A 13,150-nucleotide genomic window follows, 5' to 3' on the forward strand; every position below is an offset into this window, starting at 1 on the left:
ACCCCTGGGCCCAAGCGATCCTCTTTCCTCAGCGTCCCAAGTAGCAGAGACTAAAACCTGTGCCCCCATGCCTTTCTATATTTTTATTTTCTTTTTAGTGGAGATGGGTCTTACTATATTGTTCAGGCTCGTTTTCATCTCTGTAGGTGCTTTTCAAGAGATCTTACTAAAAGGTACCTGGATAGAACTTAGTCACTTGAAGCTCTTGTCCTTGAGTTGAAATTTTGTGTCTGCCTCCTCCATCCCGGGGATATTTAAAACTTCTATCCCCTTTTCAGGCAGATCCGTGACTTCAAAAAGTGTACGAATGTTGTGAGGCAAGGCGGAAGGATCACATGAAGTCAGGAATTTGGGCCCAGGCTGGCCAGGAAGGTGAAACCCTGCCTCTACCAAAAATACAAAACTTACATGAGCGTGGCGGTGCACGCCTGTAGGCCCAGCTTCTCAGGAGGCCGAGGCATGCGAATTGTTTAAATCTGGAAAGCGGATGTTGCAGTGAGTCGAGATCGTGCCGCCGCACTCCAGCCAGGTACAAATAGCAGCTTTAGACTTGATCTCGCCAGGCATGACCACTGGGCACGTTCAGCATAGGATCACCGATTCTGCCTCAGTTTTCAGTGTCTTCTCTGGGGCCTGGAGTATAGCATCTGAAGCCGAGCTGGATGTCTTGCTGCATAAATACTCTCTCCACTTCCACCTGTGCCATCAGTCTGGGTGAAGACTCATGTCAGGGGAGAGCCGTCGTCCTCCTACAGCCTCACCTGTCTGATGGCTGAGACTTCTGCCTCATTTCCAGAACTCCCAGGGGCCCTTGAACGTCTTGTTATTTGATACATATGCAAGCACAGATTGCCCGTACCTCCCCTGAGACCTTCCTGCCACTCTCTATAGAGCTACCTGAAGCCTCGAAATGTTTATTTGCCTTTGGAGAAATTCTACTTTCATCTGCCCCAGACTCATCAAAATTACAGTAACAGCCAGCACTCCAACTTTCTGGATCCTGTTCCAGCAGAGAGTAAGTCTGTTCTTCAAGTCCTCTTTGTAACCCCATTTAAGATGAGGAAACTGAGGCAGATGAGCTCATGAATACAAAGTGCCAGAGCTTGGGTTCAACCTCGAATCCCTGGGCCCAGGGGTTCGAGGCTCGTGTTCAACCTTAGAGTTTGTGGGATTTAAGGTTGATGTTGGAAGCGTTCTGTTTGGCACCCCCTACCCTGGTGTGTGGGGGTTGTGTCCTGGGTTGCCTGCAGAGCCCCAGTTTATGCCTGCTGACCTGACGCATTTGTGACTAGCGTTGTCTTTAACGGCAAAACGTCGTGGTTTGGGAGAGAAATTCTGTGCTCACCCAGTTCACCCGCACCCTGAGGAAGCTCTGACACCACCGCACAGCTTCTGATACATACTGGAGAAAGCCAGCGCTAGGAGGTGCCCGTCAGCAGGAAGAGCTGCAAGCATCTACATCCACATGTAGACATATCTGTACACATACATTCATATACACACATCCATATATATACATGTCTTTACATCCACACACACGTCTGTACACCCACACATTCATACACATGTCTACATATAGACACCTTCATGTACACATCACTGTACACACAATCCATATCCACACATTCATGCACACCTATCTGTGTATTTTGGTATAGCTGTATACATACACATCTACACACATCCATGTACAGATAAATCTGTACACAGACGCATATACATTCGTCCAAACACATCTGCACATACGTCGGTGGGGATCAGGGAAATACAGCATTAAGTAGTGACGGTCTGATAATAGCTAGTATTGTTTTGACATCTTTTGGGTGAACTGACTAGCTAGTGGCTATCAGAGGGGTGTGCGAGGTGTGTCTGCAGGTTGGCAGGGCCATCAAACGCGGTATTTGTAGTTGCTCGTGGCTTTCCTAGAGGATCTCTCATGTGGAGCCTTGGAGTGTAGTGAGCTGTTCCTGTGGCCCGCCTGCCAATGTCTGCACCAGTGACCAACAAAATTCTGGCTTCACGGGCCTCAAGGACTTTGGATTGTACAGTAAAAAACGCTATATGCCATCATCGGACGTGTCTGGTCTGCAAGTGGAGATCCGTTGCCAGTGGCGGGATGGGAGCTGGAAGAGCCAGGAGGATGTTGCAGTCAGACAGATTCAATAACCAGGGCTGGAGCTGGTGTGCAGCGTAGGTGGCAGATGAGGTTGACTCTAGTCACATTCCATAGCGACGGTCGACTGAGTTCCTGATGGATCCAATGAGGGGGTTGTCAAGGAGAGAAGAGGAGTCCTCTGTGTTTATAACACAGGTTTCTAATTTTGAGAAATCCGGAGTTTAAAAAATTGGGGAAGGCCTGGGCATAGTGGTTCACACCTGTAATCTCAGCACTTTGGGTGGCCAATGTGGGCGGATCACTTGGGCTCAGGAGTTTGAGATCAGCCTCGCCAACATGGTAAAATCCAGTCTCTACTAAAAATACAAAAATTAGCTGGGCACTGTGGTGTGCGTCTGTCATCCCAGCTACTTGAAAGGCTGATGCAGGAGAATCATTTGAACCCGGGAGGCGAAAATTGCAATGTACCTGGATCCTGCCACTGCATTCCAGCCTGGGTGACAGAGTGAGACTCTGTCTCAAGAAAAATTAAAAATTGCGGAAGAATCGGCATAGAAAGCCATTAGCTTGGCTATCTCCTGCCCTCTCTCTGGTCTCAGCTTGTGTAATCATGGCTGGGCTTGCTGTCCAAGCCTGTCATTTCAGATGACACCAAGGCCTTTTCAGGGCTAGAGAGACCTGCTGCCACCCATGGTCGGCAAGGCTGAGTGGTTTTAGGCACAGCTGGAGATGAAACTGGTGATGGGGGCAGCCCCGTCATCTTTACAGGGAACCTCACACAGCAGGTGGGCAGCAAGCTGGCCTCTCCACATCGCTGAGCCATCTGCTGAGTGAGCAGGCCCATGTGACAGGTAGGAGATGCAACTCCCTGTGTCCTGTCTCCTCCGTGACCAGGCTAGGGTGTGGGCCAAATGCCTCCTGATGATCTTCATCACTTCAGTTTCTCAATATCAACATCCCATCTAAGGACAGACTCAGGCTCAGTGTGAGCCCCCAGAACTTCCCACAACCTCCAGCTGTCCCCACAAACCATAAAATAGCAGATTTTGGGTTGTTCTTATTCTCACCCACAATAAGAAACATATGTAAAACATTGGCCTAAAATACACGGGGCATTTAAAACACACACACAGGCTTAGCAGATGCTGGCACTGTGCCAGAGCCAGGGCGGTGACACCAGGGTGTGCCGCTTATGTTTTCTGAAAGATTCTAAGGTAAGGACAGGAGCTGGGGCTGGGGGCACTCGGAGCGGTGGCTGTTGACCACCTCACGTGGGTGTTTGGGAGTCATAACAGCTGGCCCATTTCCACCTGTCTGTTCTGGATGACCTTCAGTGTTGCAGACGCAGAAGCTTCAGAAGGTGAAATTTATTTAACGACCCATGATGTGTAGTTAATTCTTTTGTCATCTGTCCTATTTGATTTTGTTTCATTCTACTTCTTTTTTTTTTTTTTTTTTTGGAGACAGAATCTCACACTGTTGCTTGGACTGGATGCAATGGTGCAATCTTGGCTCACCGCAGCCTCTGCCTCCTTGGTTCAAGCGGTTCTCCTGCCTCAGCCTCCCAAGTAGCTGGGATTACAGGTGCCTCCTGCCATACTTGGTTATTTATTTATTTATTTGTATTTCTGTAGAGGCGGTGTTTTACTATGTCGGCCTGGCTAGTCTGAAACTCCTGACCTCAGGAAATCTGCCTGCCTTGGCCTTCCAAAGTGCTGGAATTACAGGAATGACTCACTCTGGCCGGCCTCATTCTACTTTATCCTTGGTCCAAGCACAGTGCCCCACACCTATAATGCCAGAACTTTGGGAAGCCAAGGCAAGAGAATTGCTTGAGCCCCGGAGTTCAAGACCAGCCTTGGAAACATACTGAGACCCCTGTTTCTACAGAAAAAAAAAGTGGTGTGTATATATATATGCACATGCACACACACACAAGTTAGCCAAGGTGGTGGCACATGTCTGTAGTACCAGCTACTTGGGAGGGTGAGGTGAAAGGATCGATTGAGTCTTGGAGGTCAAGGCTGCAGCGAGCCACGATCAGGCCTGTCTGTGGGCTGTTGTGCAGGGCACAGGTGTTGACTCTTCAAGGATCCCCCATTCCCAAGGACCCTGGGGTATTCCTGAGTCCTTTTTTTGCCCGGGGCTGGGGGTGTCGGTACCTGGGGGCTGATCCTTTCATTTGCCTGCTCTCTATCCCTGCAGCACCGATGGAAAGGAAGGAGGCTGGATGATGAGTGGCTGCCCTGGATGCCAAGCTGTTCGTGTCAGGACTGTCAGGGCTGCATGCCCTTGGCCTGCTGCAGCAGCGGGGCTGGCTGTGGACCGAATCCCTGAGTATCCCATATGGCCTCCCGGGTAAGGCACTGCATGCCTGGCTGCGGGGAAGGTGGAGGTGGCAGGGCCTTCCCCGGTTCCTGTGGCTGTGGCTCTGTGAGCTAAAATACGCTGTCACCACAGGATTTTCCAACAGTCATTCTGTGGGCTCTGAGTAGGACTTAGTAGCTTCTCATTAGGAAAAAAGAAAAAAAAGTGTGTCTGTTTAGGGGACATTCATTCATCTCTTAAGACCTCCCCACCGACAGGTTTTAATGGAGTGATGGGCGAAGCAGACCACAGGGCTGGGAGAACACGGCAGAGGCCAGGCTGGGCTTGGGCCTCCTCCTCTTGGAGCCCTGGTGGAGGGCTGCCTGGCAGAGGAGGGTAGGGGTTCTTTGATCGATCCTCACAGCTCAGGCAAAGCAGCCAGCGCACCAGTGCAGCACTGGCCAGAGGCTGCAGACAGAGAGCGGCTCAGACGGCGCCTACAGGCTTGGGCCGGGCCGCACACTCCACTGCACACAGATCCTGGCTTTCAGTCACAAGGCGGGTGCCCCGGCCAGGTGGGATGTCCAGAGAGAGTACCTGAGTCTGGCAAGTGGCGATGTGAGTACCCTGAGCTCATCCCCAGAGATGAACTTGCTTCCAATAGCATAGCCATATAGAAATGAATCCAGGGCTGGCACTTCAGCTTCAGTCTTATGTCTATTCATCTAGGATTGCTTCAGCCCTGGAGGCAGAGGTTGCAATGAGTCAAGAATGTGCCACCGTACTCCAGCCTGGGCAACAGAGTGAGATCTTATCTCTAAAATAAACAAATAATAAGTTTACAAAAAAGCCAGTCACAGTGGCTCACGCTTGTAATTCCAGCACTGTGTGAGGCTGAGGCAGGCGGATCACGAGGTCAGGAATTCAAGACCAGACTGGCCAACATGGTGAAAGCCTATCTCTAATAAAATACCAAAATTAGGCAGTCATAGTGGCGGCTGCCTGGTTCCAACTGCCCTCCTGGCAGGACTAGGAACTTCTGACCTCTCCACCATCCGGGGCTAAGACCTTGCCCAATGTCAGGGTTGGCGTCTCTCTGACTGGCTGTTGAATGTCACCTCCATAGCCTCTCTGCTGTGCCAGAGTCCCATGGCCACCCACAGGGCAGTGAATTTGAAAAAGTGCTCAGGACTCTGCACACTATGCTGTTCACAGCTGTCATTGACTACAGTGAGAGGAGGCAGGAGTGTTGGCACAGGGAAGGGGGCCGGGGTGGAGTCTAGTGTGCACCACGGCCAACACCTAGTATCGTTTGCCAGTCCCTGTGCCTTCACATGGGACGCACTTGTCTGTCCCAGCACTATGTCACCCAGGGTGTTTGGTGTGGCTGCCTAATTGGCAGGTGCTGCTCGGCTCAGAGCACAGTGTCAGACTCCTAGGAGGCAAGCAGGGGTCTCGAATAAGCCACGTTTGTACAAACAGTTCAGATGCAGAGCACCTCGTATTACTCCTAGGATTGGTGGGAACCCTCCCCCAGTCCAAGTTCCCAGACAAGCTATGAGCAGGTCATGCAGAGGCAGCTCGGGTCTGCTGTGACAACTCACTCGCAATCTCCAGTGCCTGCTGCTCTATTCCTTTTCCTCCACTCCCGCCATCATCTTAATCCCAGGAAGAGGCCCTATCTCTTTGAGGCCTGGGCTGGGCCTCTGAGCTGCCCAGAGGCCTCATGGTGGGTGTTGGCTGCCAGTTGCAAGGCCCCTGGCCACACTGAAGGACTCCTACCTGGAAGTGATGCTTCGGCCCCTGGAGGAGGTGTGGAGGGAACGGGCAGAGGAGACCATGTGGTGGCTACAGGCCTGGGTGCCCGGGATGCCAGGCAACCAGGGTCCCAGGCCTATCAGGTTGACCCTGGGGGTCATGAAAGGCACCCTGGAGCTGGTGAGTGAGAGCAAGGATGAGATGTGGCTGGCAGTTGAGGATGACCGAGACAGTTCTCACTGTCCCCTCCCTTTCCAGGTGGCCCACCAGATGCTGTCCTGCGCTGAGGCCACGTTCTCATGGGCACTGAAGAGGCTCTGCAAAGCCCTGCTGGACCTGTATGGCCTCACAGCCAGGAAACGCTGGGTTTGGGGTGTCGCATCCAGCGTTCCTGCCACGTATCAGTTGCAGTGCTGAACCCTTCAACATGCTCTGACTCACTGACTACTTTGACTGCCCTACACAGAGGCTTCTTCACCCCTTATTGCACAGGAGAGGAAACTGGGGTTTCTTCCTCACTCCAGAGAGACCTCGTGAGCACAGTCCCAGTGCAGGCAGGATTTTAGGAGCTGCTGCGGAAGAGTGCAGTGGGCAAAGATGACCCCTGCCTTCAGGAAGCTCAGTTTTACTCAGAGACAGAAACGAAGCCCAAGAAATCATCTACAGCAGAGTATGCACAGCTCCCTGCAGAAAGCCCGAGAATCACCTCTTAAGCAGGCCATTCTGCTCTGTCACATTTCCTTGCTTTTGCTTTGTAATCATCTTTTTTTTTTAAATGGAGTCTTGCTTTGTCTCAGTTGTGTGATCTCAGTTCATTGCAATCTCTGCCTCCTATGTTCAAGTGATTCTCCTGCCTCAGCCCTCCAGGTTGCTGGGACTACAGGTGTGTGCACTACTGCACCTGGCTAATTTTTTGCGTTTTTAGTAGACAGGGTTTTGCCACTCCAGGCTGGTCTCAAACTCCTGACCTTCAGTAATGTAACCCATTTGGCCTTCTAAAGTGTTGGAATTACAGGCATGAGCCACTACTCCCGACCTGTTATGTAATCTTTGAAACACATAAAAGCCCTTCTTTCTTGCAGGCTGTGCAGAAGCCGGCTACAGGCTGGGTGTGGCCCACCGCTCATCGTTTACCACCACTGAGCCATACCTTAGGTGGCAAATGCTTGAGATGGAACATTGGTGAGACGGTGAGCTGGGGATCCTATGGTGTGGCCATGGCCAGCTTTGAGGAGAAAGTACAGTTCAAGCAAGAGCCACGGGGCCAGTGTGGAAAGAGAGCTCCAGGTGGGGGCTCCACTGCACAGAGGACTGGGAGAGGGATGTGCTTGGCCTGTTTGTTTTTGAGATGGAGTCTCATTGTCCGTCACCCAGGCTGGAGTGCCGTGGTGTGATCTCAGCTCACTGCAACGTCTCTCAAATTCAAGTGATTGTCCTGCCTCAGCCTGCCAAGTTGCTGGGATTACAAGCATTCACCACCATATCCGGCTAATTTTTGTATCTTTAGTAGAGGTGGGATTTCACTGTATTACCCAGGCTGGTCTCAGAATCCTGGGCTCCAGAGACTCGGTGCTGGGATTACGGGCATGAGCCACCGTGCCTGTCCTGTTTGAATAGCAAGGTGGTGGGGCTGATGTGACTGGGAGGTTCCAAGGCTAGGGGATGAGAGGAGGACTCTGGCTTCTGCTCTGACCTAGGAAGGCTGTGGTCACCCTTTCACTTCAAAAGGCCCCTTTTGTCCCTGTGTTGAGAACACGGGGGTGGTGGATAGAAATGGGGAACCCAGTCTAGAGCAGGGGCCTGGGGACCAAATATCCTTTTCCCTCACAGCCGTGATGCCCACCAGGAACCGGGCTACAGGCAAGGGGGCCGCCCCTTCTTCCATGCCGGTGGCCTTGCAGAGCATCTGGATTCTGGGTCTGCCTCTTCCTGGGATATCTCTGCATCGGCTCTGTGTGCCTCAGTTTCCCCAGCTGTAGAATAGGGACTGGACCCACATCATGGGGAAAAGGCTCCACGTAATACAAGTTCCCGCTCCTGCCACCTTGCGGTCAGAATGTAGGCTGAGGAAGGGAAGAGCTCCCAGGGCGGGGCTTTGGCTTGGTTGAACAATCACCTGCCTGGTTATTCGCCTACCCGGTGAGTGGAATCTCGTTGGGATACCAAAAAATGGATTTAAATTGCAGTGAGGGTGTCGAAGCTGCTTCCCGCTCCCAGCTGCAGGGCCTCTGGGCTCCCTAAAAGGTAAGCGAGTCCACCTGCCCGTCCCCCTCAGTGGCCCATCAACAATAGAGCGTGCAATATTTCTCTTCCCACTCCACCCCCACATGAGCCGAGATCTCCCCGATCATTCAGATCTCACAGGCTTGACCCTACTCTACATATTGAGAAAGTTCCAGTCCTCCCCTCAACTGTAGAAATTGCCTAGACCTGTCGGTCAGGCACACCAGCTTATGCCTGTAATCTCAGCACTTTGGGCAGATCACTTGAGGTCGGGAGTTCGAGACCAGCGTAGCCAACATGGGGAAACACTGACTCTACTAAAAATGTAAAAATCAGCCAGGCATGGCAGTGAGCGCATGTAGTTTCAGCTACTCTGGAGGCTGAGAAAGGAGAATCACTTAAACCCAGGAGGCAGAGGTAGCTGGGAATCGAGATCGTACCACTATACTCGAGCTTGGGAAACAGAATGAGATTCTGTCTCAAAAAAACAAAACAATTTCCTACACCTTCCAGCTCCTATTGTTTGCATCCACACACAGAGTCCCCATGCTGCCCAAGACCCAGGGGGCAGATCAGACATGACATAAGATATCTGTGTCATCAAAATAGGGCAGCTTGTTTCTGTCCCGGCGTCACCCACCACCTCCGCTGTCATGCCAGCCTCTGTGATCCTCCAGCTCATTATGGGATTTTCTAGAACAAGGACAGCCCTCCCCAAGATGCACCCCAATGCTGTCCATGGCAGAGCTCTTCCTGCAGACCTGTGAGCTCCCCCTCTGCAGCCAAAGAAAGCACGGCTCAGCAGCTTGTCCTGCGGGTTCCCTCTAGGAACTACTCAGTGGTGGTGACGCCGCTGCTTCCTGGGGGCGATGCGGTGTGGGGGACTGGCTACCTGATGGAGGAGAAGCTGCCGTGGCCACTCCGACACCTGTCCAGGGCCAACATGCCATCCGAGTTCTACCGGCTCAGATGCCGCCTGCTGCAGGGTCTCTGGAGGCATGAGTCCTGCCCCGGGCTGTGCCACCCTACTCCCTGGGAGCCCCCCACCCCGTGGGCACAACAGCAGGGGCAGGGACTGTGGGGGCACCGGGAAGCCTGCAGAGGCCTGTGGCATTACCGTGCTAGGCCCAGAGCTTACTGGACTTCCCAAGGTCCTATGGGACTAGGGCTTAGGCTGCACATCCTGCTTTTCTCCAGATTATATGACCTTGCCCAGCAGTGCAGCTAAGGGCGGTGCTGGGATGACGAGCTCTGGGCTCCCGAGAAGCTTGCCTGTGGCTCAGGTGAGTCTGCTAACATCCGTGGACTCAGCTTCCTTTACTGTGAAATGCAGGTAACCACGTGGCTCACTCACGTGGGTAAGGAGCATGTATGGTTTTTAATGCACGAGGGAGCCCCTCATGTCCGTGTGGGAGCCACCGTACCCAGGCTTGGCAAGTAGCGGTTTATCGGTGTGCGACTCACATGGAAGTCTACGGCTCCATAGAAGCGTGGGTGTAGTCAGGTCTAAGCAGCACGCTGATCTTGTAAAAAAAAAAAACAAAAACAAAAACAAAAAAACAGCCTGGTCTTGAAGTCCCGTGTGTGTGACCATGGGCTTCTCTGTGCCCCTCAGTTCTGACAGCTGACCACGGGGCTGGTAGCGCCTCCTTTGGGATGCTGGCCCTGGCCAACAGGTGTCTGGCTGTGCACTATGGATGGTGCTTTCCCACCATGGGCACGAACACCCCCAAGGCACAGCTCAGGGGCTACACTGGCTGGACTGGTCAGACCTGTTCCTTCACAGGCCATCTCTTCCCTACCGTGAACAGGGCTGGTCTGCAGGACACCAGTGTCATGTTTGAGGTAGCCGTTGGCCATCCACTTAAACGGTCAATGTTTTTTCCCCACTTGAGCAGCTTCCTTGAGATTAAATGGATGACTTGTATAATTTTTTTTTTTTGAGACTAGGTCTCACTCTGTTGTCATGGTTGGAGTGCAGCGGTGCGCTTTCGGCTCCCCGCACCCTTGACCTCCTGGGTTCAAGCGATCCTCCTTACTCAGCCTCGCAAAGTGCTGGGATGGCTTAGCACCACCGTGCCCGGCCGATGTGTGAATTTTAAGTGCACGATTCAGTGGCTTCCAGTTTATTCAGAGTTGTGCATGCCTTACCACAATTGTTTTTAAAAGCTACCAGTCTGCCTGCTGTGTCCATGGCTGTGCCTGCTCTGGACATCCGATGTAAACAGAAGGATGACTATGTGGCCTCTGAGCCAGGCTTTGTTACTTAGCACAGCAGTTTTGTAGCGGGTCTGGGGACTCCATTCCTCGTTAGGGCTGAATCGGGCCATAGCCATTCAGCTCACGTCATCCTGAAGCTGGTGGGGGATCACTGGGCCTCTGGCCGCCGCACCAGGGGAGGGGGACTCCTGGCCTCAGGGCAGGTTAAGCCAAGGCTCTAGGCATCGGGGTACCCAGCAGGCATCGTGCTCCCACTGTGGTGGATGGAGCTGGCTCCACTCAGCGTGCCTTTGTGGCTGCTTCTCCCCAGACCACGCCCTGGTTGCCGGGGCCCAGCACGTGGTGACTTTTGACGGCCGGGTGTGGGACCTCAGCGTCCAGTGCAGCAGCATCCTCCTGGCCCAAGACTTTGCTCACAGCACATTCTCACGGATGCTGAGTCAGACAGGCTTGGGGCTCATGGCTCTGACCTTGGAGCTGAACCATGTGACCCTCATCTACTCCAGCCTTTAGGTGAGGAGGAGAGACCCGAGCTTCCCCTGGAGACCTATGCCTGTGGCAGGTTGCCTGGGGGACGGCACTTTGAAGCTCGTCCCCTGGCTGTCGGTCATCCCTCCTGCCCACTTCCTCCGGTCCACAGGCCTACAGGCTGTACAACTCCTCCATGCCACGGGATAGCCGTCCAGACCTCCGGCTGCCTTTTGCCATGAAAAGGAGGGAGGTCCCCAGGATTGAGCCGGCCAGTGAGGACGGGGTCTCCATGTCCTGTGACGTGGTCACCGGCCTCTGCAGCCTGACTGTGCACCTGTGGCACCACGGTTAATCTGGGCCCTGGCAGAGTTGGCCCACCATCAAAATCCTGTTCGGGATGCACCATTCTCAGCTTCCAGTGCAACAGGTCCCCGAGCTGTAGGCAGCCACTGTGGTTGAGAGGCTGGCACCAAGGCCCAGGCTTTCTTCCCGCATCCCTTGGATATATGGCTCCAAGGTGGAGTTGGCCTTTCTGTGGTCCCTCTGCCAAAGAACACAAAGGGCAGGCCTGGATTCTGGCCACTCGTGCTGACGATGTGGAGAGGGGATGGGGGGACACACGCTGTCCTCAGTCTCTGTGCTTTCTCTCCTTCTTGTGATGAGGGTTTGGGGCCAGAGCTCTGGGAGTCTGGGGTGGAGGGATTTTACCAATCCTTCGTGTGCCTGAGGCTCATCTCTCATCCAGGACCCCTGGGGGAGGATCAGGGGCTCTCAGGATCACCTCATCTTTCCTCCTCCCCACAGGCATATCCGCTGGCCTTCTGGACACCAGCGACAACGAAGCAGGCACCGATCTGATGTTGCCGGACGGCTCTGTGGCTCACAGCCTGGAGGAGCTCAGCCCGGCCTGGCAGGTGAGCAGGTGCACCTGCTTTTCTTCCCTCCGGCTGAGTGTCTCGAGGGCCGCTCACTGCAGAGTCCCAGGAGCGGCAGATGGCCTGCCGGCTCTGTAGTGGTCCTTGCAGACCCAGGGTCGGGTGGAGTCTCCCGCTAAGGCCAATGTATGTGGGGGAGCCACATGGTTCAGCTGCATGCATGAGTCTTGCGTCTGTCCCACCAGGTGGATGGTGACTGCAGGGCCACCGAGAAGCCTGAGCCGACCTGCCCAGGACAGAGCCCCGCCCACCGGGACTTCTTCCAGGACCCCTCATCCAGCTTGGGGAACTGCTTCCGGGTGGTGAGTGTGAGCCTGTGCCCTGGAGCACAGCAAGCTCTTTCCCCAATCTACCCTGGGGATTGGCATGGAGCAGAGGCCTAGGCTAGAGACAGTGACTGGGGGGCTCTGATTTCAGATGGAGCCTGCACCATTCCTTAGCCTTTGTGTGCAGGACTCCTGTGGCACCTGGGAGCTCCAGCCTGCCTGCACTCTGGCAGCCACCTATATCCACCTCTGTGCCTGCAGCTTCGTGTCCCTGACCCTCCTCCACAGTGCGGTAAAGTGTCCCATCTGGCAGGCTAAGAGTCAAAACAAATCATTTAATGCCTGATACAGCCTGGATGTGTGTCTCCTCCAAATCTCACTATTGTTAGAGGGTGTACATCCCTCATGGATGGTTTAGCATCCTGCGTTTGGTGAAGTGTGAGTTCTTGCTCTATTTGTTCAACTGAGAGCAGTTTGTTTATAAAGAGCCTTGCCTCTCCTCTCTCTCTTTGCACACACTCCCATTTCTGCCACGATCGTAAGCTTCCCAAGGCCTCACCAGAAGGCAAGCAGATGCTGGAGCTGTGCTTGTACAGCCTGTAGAACTGTGAGTCAATTGTATGTCTTATTTATGATCTACCCAGGCTGGAGCGCAGTGGCACAATCTCACCTCACTGCAACTTTCACCTCCCAGATTCAAGCAATACTCCTCCCTCAGCCTCCCAAAAATACCGGCAGGTATTTTTGTAGAGATGATGTTTTTCTAAGTTGTCCAGGCCGGTCATGAATTTCTGACCTCTGGTGATCCACCTCCCTCGGCCTCCCAAAGTGCTGGATGACAGGCGTGAGCCACC

At 53.5% G+C, this 13,150-nt stretch overlaps 1 long non-coding RNA gene across 3 annotated transcripts in view; it reads left to right on the plus strand.

The window, feature by feature from the left end:
* Positions 1-12,594, plus strand: part of LOC144578522 (uncharacterized) — an 87,452-nt gene extending 74,858 nt beyond the window's left edge. The window contains exons 1-4 of one of the 3 annotated variants that reach the window (XR_013524463.1): positions 9,096-9,687; positions 10,935-11,137; positions 11,900-12,009; positions 12,216-12,594. This is a non-coding gene — a long non-coding RNA (uncharacterized LOC144578522). Of the gene's footprint in view, positions 1-4,321; positions 4,475-7,263; positions 9,688-10,934; positions 11,138-11,899; positions 12,010-12,215 lie in introns of those variants that run through there. The other 2 variants (XR_013524464.1, XR_013524462.1) reach the window with 2 other exon arrangements.
* Positions 12,595-13,150: the final 556 nt, after the last annotated feature.

Source organism: Callithrix jacchus, chromosome 12 (genome assembly GCF_049354715.1).
Source record: "Callithrix jacchus isolate 240 chromosome 12, calJac240_pri, whole genome shotgun sequence".
Classification (NCBI taxonomy): Eukaryota; Metazoa; Chordata; class Mammalia; order Primates; family Cebidae; genus Callithrix; species Callithrix jacchus.